The following is a 14,811-nucleotide window of genomic DNA, read 5'->3' as shown; positions in this document are numbered from 1 at the left end:
GTCCAGAACTCTGGGGATACCTCAGTGTGAGGTACTAGGGACCCCCTCTGGCCAGAAGGAGAGTCAGTGCTTCATCTTTATATTATTCACAGTTTTAACTCTGTTCCATCTTCACAAATAGATTTAAAGGCCTTGAGGGCCATTCTTCCTAGCAGCTTTGACAGTGAATGGTGATGGGGCTGCTAATCATTCTAGACCCTTCCATTCCAGGAAGCAACCAACATACACAGAGCTCCACGCTACTGCTGTCTGGCCCTCTGAGGAATATTCTGAGGAAAAATTATGGCTCTTTCAAGAGGCTCCTAGTAAATATGGAATTCTAAGCTTTCTGGAAGCAAACAGAAGTAAGGATAGTTGCAATTCTGTGTGGCTGAAATCATCAGTAACTACGACTTTGGGGATTAAGTTTAAGTTTTCTAACTTAACTAATAATAATCAGTAACTACAACTTTAGGGATTAAGATTAAGTTTTCCTTTAGGAAAAAAGGCCAATAGCAGGAGTCCCATGCACACCCAAGGGCACACATGGGACTCAGGCCCGGGGCCAGGCCCTGTGTCTGACGGGCTCAGTGATCTTAGTAGTTCACCCCACAACTCTGAGCTTCATTTTTTCACTTGTAAAATTGGGAAAATGCATTGACACAGGTGTAGTGCTCAAATACGCATTTGTTGTTATCCAAGAGGTGGTCCCCTTGCTCTCCTCCAGCTATAAAAATCCAGGCACCCCCATCCCACAAAAAGAGAAAGAGTCACAAATGGGAGAAACTGTTTGCCCTCAGCAAAGAGGTGAGAGAGGATCAGAAATAGTCACCTCTAGGCCAGGATTAATCACAAGGGAAAATAATGCCCCTTCTCTGAAAAGTTGCAAACAAGCAGGCAAGCGTATTCAGCAAAAATAGAGCTGTGCAAACTGCAGGACCCTGGCCTTGTGCTGCTGGACACGCACAGCCCCAGGGGTAAGTGACCGTCAGTCTTGCCTCATAGCGATCTGACAGGCTAAGGATACCTGGAAAACTGAGAGGACTCAATTTACACTTGGGCCTCGTGATTCTGAACCCACTTTAAAAGATCCAGCGTTTCATTGACTATAATGATCAGAAATTATTAAAATAACAAGCGTGCCACTGAGAAGTTTATTTCAATGGAAACATCTATAGATCCCAACCTGCCAGCCCCATCCTGCTAGGTAATAGCAAATAATAACAATAATTTATTAAGCATTTGCAATATGCCAGACAGTCCTAACTCCCAGTCTTGTATGTGTTCATTTAATTCTTGTAACTATCTTATAGGGGGAATAGTATAATTCTCCCTATTAATATGAACATATGGATTTGTTACAAATCAACTGATGGACAAGACGCCACAAAGGATGATGAGTTCTGTGTTGACTGCAAATCAGATTTTTCAAAACAAGCAATGAAATCAGCTCTCCTGTGGCTGTTCCAAAGACACGAATCAGGCTATTTTCCTCCATTCACAGGAAGCCTTCCCCCAAAGCCGACCTGCCTATAGTAAGATAGACTAATGATTCCACCTTCTCTTTAAGCAGCAAGAAGTCTACACACACGCGCATGCGTGCACACACACACACACACACGCACGCACGAGCATGTAGCAGAATGAAAAAGTAAAACACAAAAGCAGTGATAAAATAAAAAAATGATGATTCTTCTAGCACCTGAACAGAACACCTTCTAAGCACCTGCTTAGAGCAGAACCATGCTGCATTTGGAAAGACTAAGGACTCTGGGCTCTGGAAAGGTGACCAGCAGACAGGCAGGATGGCACCCAGAATTATGCAGAGTGGCACCTCCTGTATATCCCACAGGGAGGCAGAGACAGGGGCTTCCCACACATGCCAAGCCCAGTGACAGGAAGCTGGCTTCAATCCTTTAAGTCACTTCACCTCAGAAGCAAACCCAATGGGCACTAAAAGACACCAACACTCTCCGCCCTGCCCCAGACAAGGCCACTGATGCCCAGAGAAGGGAAGAGACTGACCCAAAGGCCTCCCAACTCCCAGCTGGCTCACAGAACTATCATGAAGCTACAGCAAGACAATTCATGGGACGTCTCCTAGAAAGTTAAAATCAAAAACCCTACAGAGGAGCACTGGTGGCAGTGGTGGTATTATTCAGAAACGGTTTTTAAAGTCATGATGCATTATACAGAGTAGTTTAAATGCCTTCCTGTGCTCCTAGGACACAGCCCATATCTGTACAGACCCGAGCTCTCAGCTGCAAAGGCCCTCCAAGTGAGCAAGTGGCGCAGCAGCTCCCCAGACCAGGAAGCAGATGGCCAAAGCAGGCTGCCAAGCGGCGGGACCGCTGAACGGCCCAGACCTAAATGGAGGCTGAGGACGTAAGCCTCAGCTCAGGAGTCCCAGGATGGGGAGGCGCCCCTGGGATCATGGGGGTCTAACACCCTCCAAACACCCTTATCTTAAATATAAGGAAACAAGGGTGTAGAGTTTATTGTACCCATGAAACAAGGACTCCCCATTCTCCTCTGCCACCCTCCCCGTGACCTCTGATCCACATCTGTCCCTTTACGGGTCCCTCATGTAAGTGGCATCATATAATATTTGTCCTTTTACACCTCACTTCTTTCACTCAGCTTAACGTCTTCTAGGTTCATCCATGTTGTGTGTCAGAATTTCATTCCTTTTATTAATGAATAATATTCCATTGTGTGTATATACCACATTTTTCCCAGTTTTATTGAATTCAGCACTGTGTAAGTTTAGGGTACACAGCCTAAAGATTTGGCTTACATATATCATGAAATAATTATAATAAGCATAACTAATATCAATCATCTATTTAGATATAAAAAATATTATTTTCCTTGCAATGAGAACTTAGGATTTACTCTTAACAACTTTCTTATATATCACGATTAACTATAGATGTTATGATGTACATTATGTCCCTAATGCTTATTTATCTTACACCCAGAAGTCTTCTTTCTTTAGATCTCACATATAGCTGAAATCATACAGTATTTGTCTTTCTCTGACTGACTTATTTCACTTAGCATATAATACCTTCAAGATCTATCCATGCTGTCTCAAGTGGCAGGATTTCCTTGTTTTTTTATGGCTGAATAATATTCCAACATTTTATGTATATACCAGAACTTCTTTACCCATCTGCGGACAGTAGGTTGTTTCTATGTCTTAGCTATTGTAAGTAATGCTGCTAGGAATATAGGTATACAGATATCTTTTCCACATAGTATTTTCATCTCCTTTGGATATATTTCCAGAAGTAGAATTATTTGATCATATGGGAGTGCTATTTTTAATTTTTTTGAGGAAACCTGCATATGATTTTCCATAGTGGCTGCACCAGCTTTGAACGCATTTTATTTATCCATTCTCTTGTTGATGGGCACTTGAGAGGTTTCCACCTAGCTACTGTGAATAAAGTTACTATAAATCAGTGCACAAATTTTTGAGTCCCCAGGTTGGAGTATTAAAAAACATGTTTTTAACAAACTCTTACATAGTTATTACCATATGTCAGACACTGTGTGTTACAAGTGTAATCTCATTTAGTTCTCATAACTCCTGTAAAGTAGGAACTACTCATCCCCATTTCACAGAGAAGGATCGGAGGCACAGAAAGGTTAAGTAACTTACCTGAGATCACAAAGTGAGTTAGTTGTCAAAGCTGGATTCAAACCCAGGCCATCTGGGTCAGGCTGGCTAGGAGGCCAGAGCAGAGAGGACAGCAATAGTTACAACGAATGGCCTTCCAATGGCCCTTCGGGATAAAAGCCAAAGTCCTTACAGTGGTCCACAAGACCCATATCTACTGCACTGCTCTCTCTCCTGCTTCCAGACATCTCCAACCTTGTTCCCTACCATTGCTCCTCACTCATTCACTCCCCTGCAGTCACAAAGAACTTTTGTTGTTCCTCAGACATGTCAGGGAGGAACCCACCTCAGGGCCTTTGCACTTGTTTTTCCTCTTCCTGGAACACTTGTACCCCAATATCCCTCACTTAGCTCTTGTGGGTCATTTCTTAAATGTTACCTTCTTAAACAAGGCCTTCCCTGATACCCATTCAAAATCAACATCTCCAGGGCAACATACCCTATCCCCTTCTGTTTCGTTTTTTGCCAGAGCATTCATCAGCATTTAACATACTATAGGCTTTAAGTTTGTTGACTGCCCCACATACTAGAATGTGAACAGCATGCTGAGGGGCACTGCTGTATCCTCAGCCCCTATAACACTGTGGCAGGCCCTCAATAGTGATGAGTCGAATGAATGAATACATAGCATCCACCCAGCACTTAACAGTTTACAAAGCTCTTCCATGAATATTATCCCACTTGGTTTTCATAAAATACCTGAAAACATCTTGGAGGAATCACACCATGAAGTTCAGTTTATATGTCCCACTGGTCTGGGAGCACAGTCCTGGTGGCCTGAGATGTGGCTTATACTTTCTGGGAGGAACTAGGGTGCACTGGGCCAGAAAGCAGTCCCAGGATGCCCAGTCTGGTCCTGGAAGCCTGGGAGCTTATGAACCTGCCTCAGGGATGGAAGTGCCCTACACCGTCCCAGTGGGAGCCCAGAGGTAGCACCATGCTCAGAGTCAGAAATCCTTCCCATCTGCTTCACTCTGCACCAAAACTAGGGCACTGCTTTGTGAGACAGACAATCCCTGAGAAACTCCTGGTTCCAGAAACTCCTGTAGTGCTCATTCAGCTTTAGATGAAGAGATACACTGCTGTGCCCTCTCTGGGGCATCGCTGACAGCCCAAAGGACAGATCTCACCATAAACAAGGGAGCATCATGCCCCAGGTTTGTGTCTTATTCACCACCTGGACTCAGCCACCTGTCCCAAATGTCTACCTATAGTCAATACAAACCAACTCAAACAGTACCTCTCCAAAGAAGCCCGGTCTGAATCTACCACTTCCTCCGCCCCGCCCTCCCACCCCCCTCTAGAATTCTTCTCTTCTCCTTGCATTCCCACAGCCTTTGTGCCATTATGATTACACTAGTCATGTCCTACCTTTTGCCAAAGTTTTTGCTGTATATCTTGGTCTCCTATTACATATATAAAGCCTTTCTAAGGGTTAGTAATATATCATGTTTCTTCTACTTCGTGTCCATGAGGCATCCAGTATGTAGGAGGCGTTAGTAACTGATTTCTGAATGAACAAGGAAACACATGATGGCTACTGAGAGGAACATGACAAGTCACAGCTAATCCCCTGCCCTGATCCCCAGGCCTGGATTCCTGCAACAGCCACCCACCCAGGGCTCTCTGGTGGCACACAGGCCTTTGTGATCTGGCCCCAACAACCTCTTTCCGCTGCCTTTCCCCCACATGCTCACACATCCTGTTCCCGCCACACCAAACAACCTGAATTCCTCAGGCCTGCCAGGCTTGTTTCATGGCCCGTCTTTCCCAGGGGTTGGTCCCCTGCCTGCACTGATGTCTCCTTCCACTGTCCTCCTCTTCCCCTTCTTTACCTGGCCAACTGCCTGCTCACCCTTCATTACCCTCCTTACCTGGCCAAGGCAGCCTGTGCCCAAGCATCCAGCCAGCTTACCCTTACCATCCACACATGATTGCTAGTTTCTTGAGGGCTAGGACTCCATCAATTTCAACACCAAATGCTCAGAACCTCCTGGCCCAGGGCCTGGCACTATCAGACACCCCAGCAATAATATCTAAATAACTTCAGAAATTAGGTCAGCCTCTGAGGAAGTAGCTTCTGAACAAGGTGAAGACCCCCTACCATCCCAAACCTCATTCATACCACTGGGTCTCTCTGCTGAAAAGCAAATGTTAAAACAAACCTAAATTCTTCCTTTTGAAATAAATAAAAGACAAAATGAGTCCTATATAGGATACTCACTGAGACACTAGTAAAAAAGGAAAAACTGGGGACAACCTACATATGCAACAATAGAATTGTTCATTGAAACTACTTTACATTAACAGGAAAAAAAGTATATTATTATCAGTAAACAATACTGTAAAGTAAAATGAATATGAGACAGGGGCCAGAAATCCTGGCTTTTCTTGCTTGCTGTGTGACTTCAAGCACATCACTTAATCACGATGACAGTTGTGAAACAGGAGTACTTCCTCTTATCACATGGACTATTGTGATAGTAAAACAAGACCATGGACACAAGCCTATTTTTTTTTATTTAAGCAATATACATATTCAAATTATAATTATGGTAACTCATAAATAGATGTTTATGATACAAAGTGAGAAAACACACAGAAAAATGTGTGCCACTATGTAAGTTGTATGTACATTTTGATAAAGACTGGACAGAAATAAGCAGAAATAAAAAATTACTGGGTTATGACAGAGGTCAGCAAGCATTTTCTGTAAAGGGCCACAGAGTAGATATTCCAGGCTTTGCAGGACATATAGCCTCTGTCACCACCACTAAACTCTGCCCACTATAATCCAAACGCAGCCAAAGACAATATGTAAGTGAACAAGCATGCCTGTGCTCCAATAAAACTTTATTTATGGACACCGAAATTTGAATTTCATATCATTTTTGTGTGTCACAAAATATTACTCTTCTCTCTTGACTTTTTTCGACCAGCTACAAATGTAAAAGCCTTTCTTAGCTCCTGGGCCATACAAAAACAGGTAATAGGCTGGATTTGACCTACAGGCCAGGGTTTCTGACCCCTGGGTTACAGTGATGTGTGGTAAATTATTTCCTTTCATTATAATCTTCTTTAATGTTGTTATATGATTTTACATTTAAAGGAGAAAAAGAAGAGACCACGTATCCTCTGGGGTCTGCCGGAGCCATTCAAAACTGAGCAAGCTCCGATTCAAACACGAGTCAGCTGGCCCTCACTTCCTCTGCAAACTCATGTCCATACAAGCTGTCACAGCGCCAGAAGTCTAAGTTCATCTCTCCTTGGAGACCCCAGTATACGACTTGCTATGGCATTTCAAATTCCTTTGCAATGTCTTAACCCTGATAGCTCAAATCTCACCACTTTCCTCAAGACCAAAAGACAGCTTTTCCAAGGAGACCTCTGATCTCATTCCAAAGACATCACTTGTTTGCTTTATTGAACCACTAGAACATAGATATTTTTACACTGTTCCCTGTCACTACACCCCAATATATGTTGTTTCTCCCAACAAGACAGCAAAATCAAGGACGGGAACCATGCCTTCTGCTACTCTTCCAAATTCAGCATATTCAGGGGGTCTGAGAACTAGGCTTCTATGTTTTCAAGGCTATTATAGAAATCCCACAAGGGTCAGATCCCTGTCTACAGGTACACAATGGGAAAAGGGCCACAGCACCTCCTAGAGGGCGGTACACACGAAAGTGGACTTCACAAATTAGTTAAGTGGTGAGAAGAGAATCCAGTCAATTACCAAAGTGCACTAGCAGACGGTCCAGGTTTCTGCTGGTGATTTTAGTAATGATACCGTTGGTAGTCTCTGCAGATCTGCCTCCATTAGCCATGTTGCCCATTATAATTGTTCATCTGGTCATTATTTTGGCACATTCCAAGGTGCTGCAAAAGTAATTATATTCTGTGCACAGAGCCATTCACCCCAATTACAGGCCTTAGCAACAAAGTTATGAGATAACATTATATAAAGATGCTACAAATTGATCAGCCCAGTATAGAGAGGATTTTTAAAAGGAGGAAGACAGTGGACCAACCATGTGAAGCCTGCTTTAATCAAACACAGTGTTCTACAACCACTAATCAGTGAGATCATCAAGCCACACAGACCCAGGAAAACCAGAATAAAACAAGTGTAGGCAGGAGGTTTCTTCCCCCTGTGGGCATGCGTACTTCTCCATCCAGGTAACAGAACCCCTTGCTGTTCTCCTTCCAGAGCGCCACCTACTGCTCAATAGAAGGAGGGCAAGTGGGAAGTGGGCAGCTGCTATTTCTTTTTACTAGTTGCGTCGTCTGTAGGGCAGGCCTTAAACATGTGCCCCCAAATGTGTCCAGTTCCTCCTATTGATCCAATAGGTAGTGTGCAAAATACTGTGCTGAGTGCTTTACATAGGTCATCTCAATTTATCTTCAAGGTCACTCCATTAAGTGGGACCTTTTATCCTCATTTCAATAAAGATGTAGGAACAGCTGACAGACACTGATGGAAAGATTCACTTACTGAGTGGCCCCAATGTGCCAGGCACTGTGTAAAGCCCTGGGGACTCCATGTTCAGCAAATTAAATAAGCTCTACCTTCATGGAACTTACCTTCTGGTGGGGGAGACAAAAAATAAGCCAAAAAAAAAAAAGTTTAACAAGATAATATCTCAATGTATAAACTGCTATAAAGGACATAAATTGGTTAAATGGGTAAACAGCCACTTGTAAGGAAAAGCGGAGGAAGGGCCTTTTCCCCAGGGAGCATGAGCCTTAACACAATTAGAATCTCTGCAGATCCAAATAGCACATTCAGAAGGTCAAAGAACTAGGCTTGCTCTGTTTGCAGGGCTATTACAGAAATGCCCCAAGGGGCCGATCCTCTTCCCCTACAGGTGTGCAAGGGAAAAAGTGGGAGAAATAAAAGCCTATGTGCATCCAGGAAAAGTGGGAAAAAACAAAAAGAAAATACAGATAGGGTTTATAAAACATATGTGCCAGTGGAAAAAGTAAATTAGAAACACTTACATTAATGTATGTCAAAGAGAACGTTACCGATGTTTTAAGAGCATTTGAACTTGGTATACATGTAATTTATGTTAACAGGGCAGGGCCACTGTGATGGGGCTAATGGAAGCTCTGACATCTGCTAGTAGCTTGTTGGTTTAAGCTGCCTAGCAGAAATTTCTAGAAATCCTGCTCACGGTTCTAGGGATGAATGGGATAAGCTGTCCTCAGGCGTAGAAAAATGTATTGATAATGGAATAAAATTCAGTAGATAATGTTTTTTCTGTAATGGTATAATTGTATTAAAATATCAAAGCATTATTATAACTACCGACTAGTTACTGTATATAAAAAGAGATAGGCTGTTCAGGGAACAGGTGGAAGTAACACAGCTACTCAGTGCGTGCAGAGTAATTCCCTGTGAACTTGGGCCACCTCTCCTGCACCCTTAAACAGACTTGGCTATAGCCACACACTATTGTCTTGGTCTTTCCTCTCACCTCTTTACCTCCTCTATTCCCCAGCATCCACTCCCATGGCTGTATCAAAAGATGTGTCACTTCACAGAATTGAACGAATTCTAAAATCTCAAGCACTGCTGAACTCATCTCCAGCCACAGATCCCTTCCAGGTAACTTCATACTTTTATTCCTACATTTCACCAGTCCTGGAAATGTATCAAATACACCCTACCTCTCTCCTTCTTCCCTAGTCCATAACACTTTGATGACATAACTCCCTTCAGCTTGCAGCCTAGACCTCATTTACCCATCGGTCCATCCAGCAGATATTTATGGAGACCTTACTACGTACAAGTGTGGCCTGCATGAAAGAATAGGAGGAATTAAGACTGGTCGCTTCCTTATGGGGTTTACAGCTTTGAGGAGAAGACAGACTAATGATACTCATAGTACAGGGAGGAGACAAGAATATACAGAAATCTGAACTAGAACAGAGATTAAAAATCAGCATTCCCATCACCCTTAAACAATCATTTATAACATCCAGTCCTTTGTCTTTTTACTCTATAATCCCAGAAGTCCACTAACGTTGGATATTTGGGATCAATCTAAAGATTTACCCTTAGAGAAAGATCACCCAAACAAACTAATTGTTCTTACTACAAACTTATGACTTTTAAACTCAGTCTAGCCTATAGCTAAGGCTGCTGTGTACAGTTGTTGAAGTTGCATACTGCCCAACTCTCCAGGGTACCATTCACATAGACTAGTAAGAGAATACTGGCGCTTCTAGTCTTAGGCAATATATAAGCAGACAACCATATGTGATGGTCCTAACCACAGCAATAATTATATATGTTTTGTTTGTTTGGTTCTTGGTCAGCCACTTCTCTAATATGCTATTACAACCATTCTAAACTTCCATACCCAATTTCAAAAGTTAATCCAATGCTTTTTGACCCAGATAATCAAAGTTATCAAATACTAACTCCCGTAAATTCCTTTCCTACACCTATAACTATGTCGCTACCTGGAGCTACCTTTACCTCTTTTCTAGAGGCTGAGAGAGGGATGAGCCTTCTTCATGTCAAGCCTGAGTCCTCCTGCTCAGCTCTGGATCCCCCAAGTTAAGCAGCTATCACTTCCCTCCCTGTCTATGGTGTCTTCAACATCCCCATTTCCCTCTGCATATAAGCAAGTCTTTCCCTTCCTCCAGGTACAAATCATTTCTGGAAAACGAAGTTCTCACTCAAGGTCTCCACTTTCTCACCACTCAAGCTGAATCCGGGGCGAGCTGCATCTGTCTTCAGTACCCCCACTTGGGCTCACCATGTGACTTCTACAGATCTCCTGGAGCGTTTCCGTCCTATGTACTTGATCTCTCTCCAGTATGTATTAGTGCTGACAATTATGTCTTTCTCAAAATTCTCCCCTCCCTGGCTTCTCTGGCAACTCTCCCTTGGTTTTTCCTCCTCTTTTCTGGCCACCTCTTGCATGCATCCCTTTCCCTGCATTTCCACAGCCTTCGTCTTCTCCTGCATGCGTTACTCCAACAGCACCTTGGCTGGTCTCCCTGACTCAGATGTAACCCTCTCCAATCTTGTCTCCTTAGGAATAAAGTTAGGATTCTTTCAAAAATTCTAATTGAACCCAGTCTCTTCCCTGCATGAAATCCTTCAGTGGCTTTCCAGTGCCTACAAGTAATGTTCAAGTCCCTTAGTATGACGTTCAAGGCTCTCTCTATCCCAGTACCCGACACCTTCCTTCACCTTCTCTCTCCCTACTGACCTCTTCTGCTCCCTGCTCCACATATGATGAACTACTTGCAGTTTTCCTTGGGGGACATGTTTTCTCTTGCCTTCATAACTTAGGCTTTCTCTGCCAGGAATGTTCTTCACCACCAGCTGCATTTGTTAGGTTTATTATTTAATTTTCACATACATAAAACAATTTTTAAATATGTATGTTACATAAAAACAGCAAGTCCACTACCCAGTCTAAGAACTAGAATCAGCTCCAATGCAACTACCTATGTGCTCCTTGCCGGTCTTCTCCAGAGGTAACTGTTATCACAAATTTTGGATTATTTATTCCCTTACTTTACACAAAAATTTACTGAGGCATCATTGGTAGTTTTTGCATATCCATCAAACCATTACCACAATCAAAATAACAAACATATTCATCACCCCAAAAGTTTCCTTTCACCCCTTTGTAATCTCCCATTCCATGGCCTGCATGTTCCACTACATCCCCCAGGCAACAACTAACTGCTTTTTCCTATAACAAATTAGTTCACATTTTCTAGAATTTTAATAGAAATGGAATCATACAGTATATACTCTGCCCTTTTTCACTCAGAAAAATTATTTTGAAATTCATCTGTTTTGATATGTGTACCAATAGCTCACTTTTTTCTGTTACTAAGTAGTATTCTATTGCACAAATGTACCAAATTTGCTTATCCATTTACTGCAGGTGAACTTTTCAATTGTCCAACCAAATAAAATACAAATAAACCTACCAAAAATATTTGTGTGCAACTCTTTATATGGTCATATGCTGTTCTTTCTCCTTAGCTAAAAAAAAGTTGAATTGGGTCATACGATAGGGACATATTTAATTTTTTTAATTTACAAAATGTTTTCCAAAGTGATCTTCTAACTTACATTCCCACCAGCTGTGTATGAGAGTTCCAGTTCCTCCACATCCTCATCAGCACTTTGTATGGTCAGTCTTTTGTTTAGCCATTCTATAGGCATGTAGTGAGTGACAATACCTCATTGTAGTTTTTCATTTCCTGATAACTGATGAAGCCAAGCATCTTTTCATGTGCTAACTTGCCACCTTTATATCTTTTTGATCAAGTGTCTGTTGAAAGTTTTTGCCCATGTTTACTGGATGGTTGTTCCCTTATTATTGGGTTTTAAGAGTTCCTTCTATATTTTGGTACCAATCCTTTATTAGATATGTGACTTGGAAATGTCTTTTCCCAGTATGCAGCTTGCCATTTCATTCTCTTAACATCATTTTTCAAAAAGCAGAACTTCTTTTCCCCTCTCTACTTCATTATGGATAGTTTATATTGGAATGATCTTAAAATGACTAATCTTTTCTTCTATAATCACTTGTCTACTGTTAAGCTCATCCAACATGTTTCTCACTTCAGATAGAATAGTTTTCATCTCTAGAAGTTTGATGTGGGTCTTTTATGTCTTTCATGACTCCACTTAACATGCTCAGTCTTTTCTCTTGTTATTTGAACATATGGAATACAATTACAACAATTGCATTCATGTCTTTCCTGCTCATTTTATCATCTGTATCATTTCTGGGTCGCTTTGATTGGCTGGGTTTTCTCTTTGTTGTGCGTATTTCCTTGTTTCTTTGCATGACTGTTAATTTTTATTTGATGCCAGACATTGTGAATTTACCTAATGGGGGGGTGCTGAATATTTTTTTATTCCTCTAAATATTATTGAATCTCTGTTCTGGGATACCATTGAATTAGTTGCATACACTTTGGTCTTTTCAGGTCTTTCTAAGATTTGTTAGGCAAGACCAGAGCAGTCTTCATGCTGTTAATTCTGTGTGTGTACGTGTGTGTGTGTGTGTGTGTGTGTGTGTGTGTATGTGTGTGTCTTTCTTTCTCCAATTTTAACAAGTATGTGGATCCCTAAATAATATGGTAGGTTTGCTTGTTCTTGGGATTTAAAATATAATAAATGTGCCTTATGCACTCTCCTGGTTCGGTTTGATTTTACTGTATTTTTAATGTTTAGTTATGTTGCTTCAGATAACTGAAACTAATTCATCTTTACCACCAAAAAACACTCCATTGGGTGAATGTACCACAACATACCCATTGTTTACTCTTAAAAATGCTGCTATGAGCAGTCTTGAACATGTTCTTTGATGCACCTTTACACCAGATTCTAGGAATTATAGAACTAGGGTTCTAGGAGTAGGATTGCTGGATTTCATACTGTCCCATCACATCCTTGCCACTTGATGTTGTAAATCTTCTTAAATTTGTGACCTACTTAATATATACAAGCATCCTATGGCAGTCTTATTTATACTTCTCTTATCACAAATGAGGTAAAGCATCATATCCTATGTTGTGGACCATTTGTGTTTCCTCATTGGCATAAGGTCTATTTATGTTTTGCCTATTTCTTTTATGGGTATTTTGCCTTTTTCTTAAGGCTCTGTGCAACTTTTCAAGAAGATATTCTGGATACTTATACATCAATCATTGCAAGTCTTATATCTATCTTCTCTCAACTGGTAACTTTTTTTTTCATTTCCCTCATGGTGTCTTTGCTGAATAGAAATTCTTAATTTTAATATGGCCAAACATATCAAACTTTCAGTTAGCTTTTTCACTAATTGCTTTAAGAAGCCCTTTGCTATGCAAAGGACATAGGGTTTTTTCTATCTTTTCTTCTAAAAGTTTTCAAGTTTTGCCCTTCATATTTAACTTAACCACTCACCTAGAGTTTGTTTTTACATGTGGTATGAGGAAAAGAACCAGTATCATTTTACCAACATACATAATCAAATGTCCAAGAATCACTTATTTTCCCAGTGACTTGCAATGCCACCTTGTTCATTATCATATGTGTGGGACTCTTTCTATTCAGTACCATCAGTTAATCTGTCTGTCTTGTAGCAGTAAGATTACACTGTCCCAATTGCTATGTTATAAGAAAATCCTGGTATCTGTTACAGAATATCCTCCCACTTAATTTTTCTTCTTTTGTTTCTTCCCAAAACTTACACTGCTTCTGTCTTCCTTTTCTGTTCCTGTACTGATAAGGACTTACACAAAAATGCTGATTTGAAGCTGTGATACTGAGTGTCATTGTGTTCCTGATTTTAAAGAAAATGACTCTAAAATGTCCCCATTAGAATGATGTTTTCAGAGATTTGTAGTAGATATTCCTTACCAGACTAAGGACATTCTCTTCTCTTCCTAATTTGCTAAGGGTTTTGATAATGAATGGATGCTGACTTTTAATAAATCGCCTTTTCTGCATCTCTAAGATAAGTGTATTGGTTATCTCCATTTATTAATATAATAAATTAGACACAAATTTTCTAATATTAAACCACCTGTGCATTCTTGGAACAAACCCAACTTAATTATAACATATTACCTTTTTGCAACCATCATGAATGAATTTGGCCTGTAATTTTACTTTCCCACCCCATCCTTGCATGTGTTTTGATTTTACGAGCCTACAGAATGAATTAGGAGTATTCCTCCTTTTTCTATTCTCTGAAAAACTTTATATAAGAGTATCATGATATATATCTTGAAAATTTGGCAGGACTCATTTATAAAATCACCTGATATTAGTACTTTATTGGAAGTTTATTAACTATTACTTCAATTATTATTGATTGTAAGACAATTTAGATTTTTCATATTTTTAATTGAGTTCACTTGAAATCTCCTCCCAGAATTTTATTTTTTATCTAAGTTTTCAAATATATTACTATAAGTCACAGTTTTCTCTTACTCACCTCTAAATCTTACTCACCTCTAAGGTACGCTGACATACCTTATTTTTGCTCTTTCATTTATGCCTTCTCTTATTTTCTGGATTAATCTCAAAAAAGATTTGTAAATTTTGTCACACTGTTCAAAGAACTGACTTTTAACACTGATAATCTTGCTTATATATATTTTTTAAT

General features: G+C 40.6%; 1 protein-coding gene across 4 annotated transcripts in view; it reads right to left on the bottom strand.

Moving 5' to 3' along the window:
* The window catches only part of KCNH1 (potassium voltage-gated channel subfamily H member 1), a 351,125-nt gene that overhangs the window by 221,883 nt on the left and 114,431 nt on the right, over positions 1-14,811 (bottom strand). The window lies entirely within an intron of this gene.

Source organism: Manis javanica, chromosome 11, assembly GCF_040802235.1.
Source record: "Manis javanica isolate MJ-LG chromosome 11, MJ_LKY, whole genome shotgun sequence".
In the NCBI taxonomy this organism is placed as follows: Eukaryota; Metazoa; Chordata; class Mammalia; order Pholidota; family Manidae; genus Manis; species Manis javanica.
This window is presented reverse-complemented; position numbering and strand designations above follow the sequence as displayed.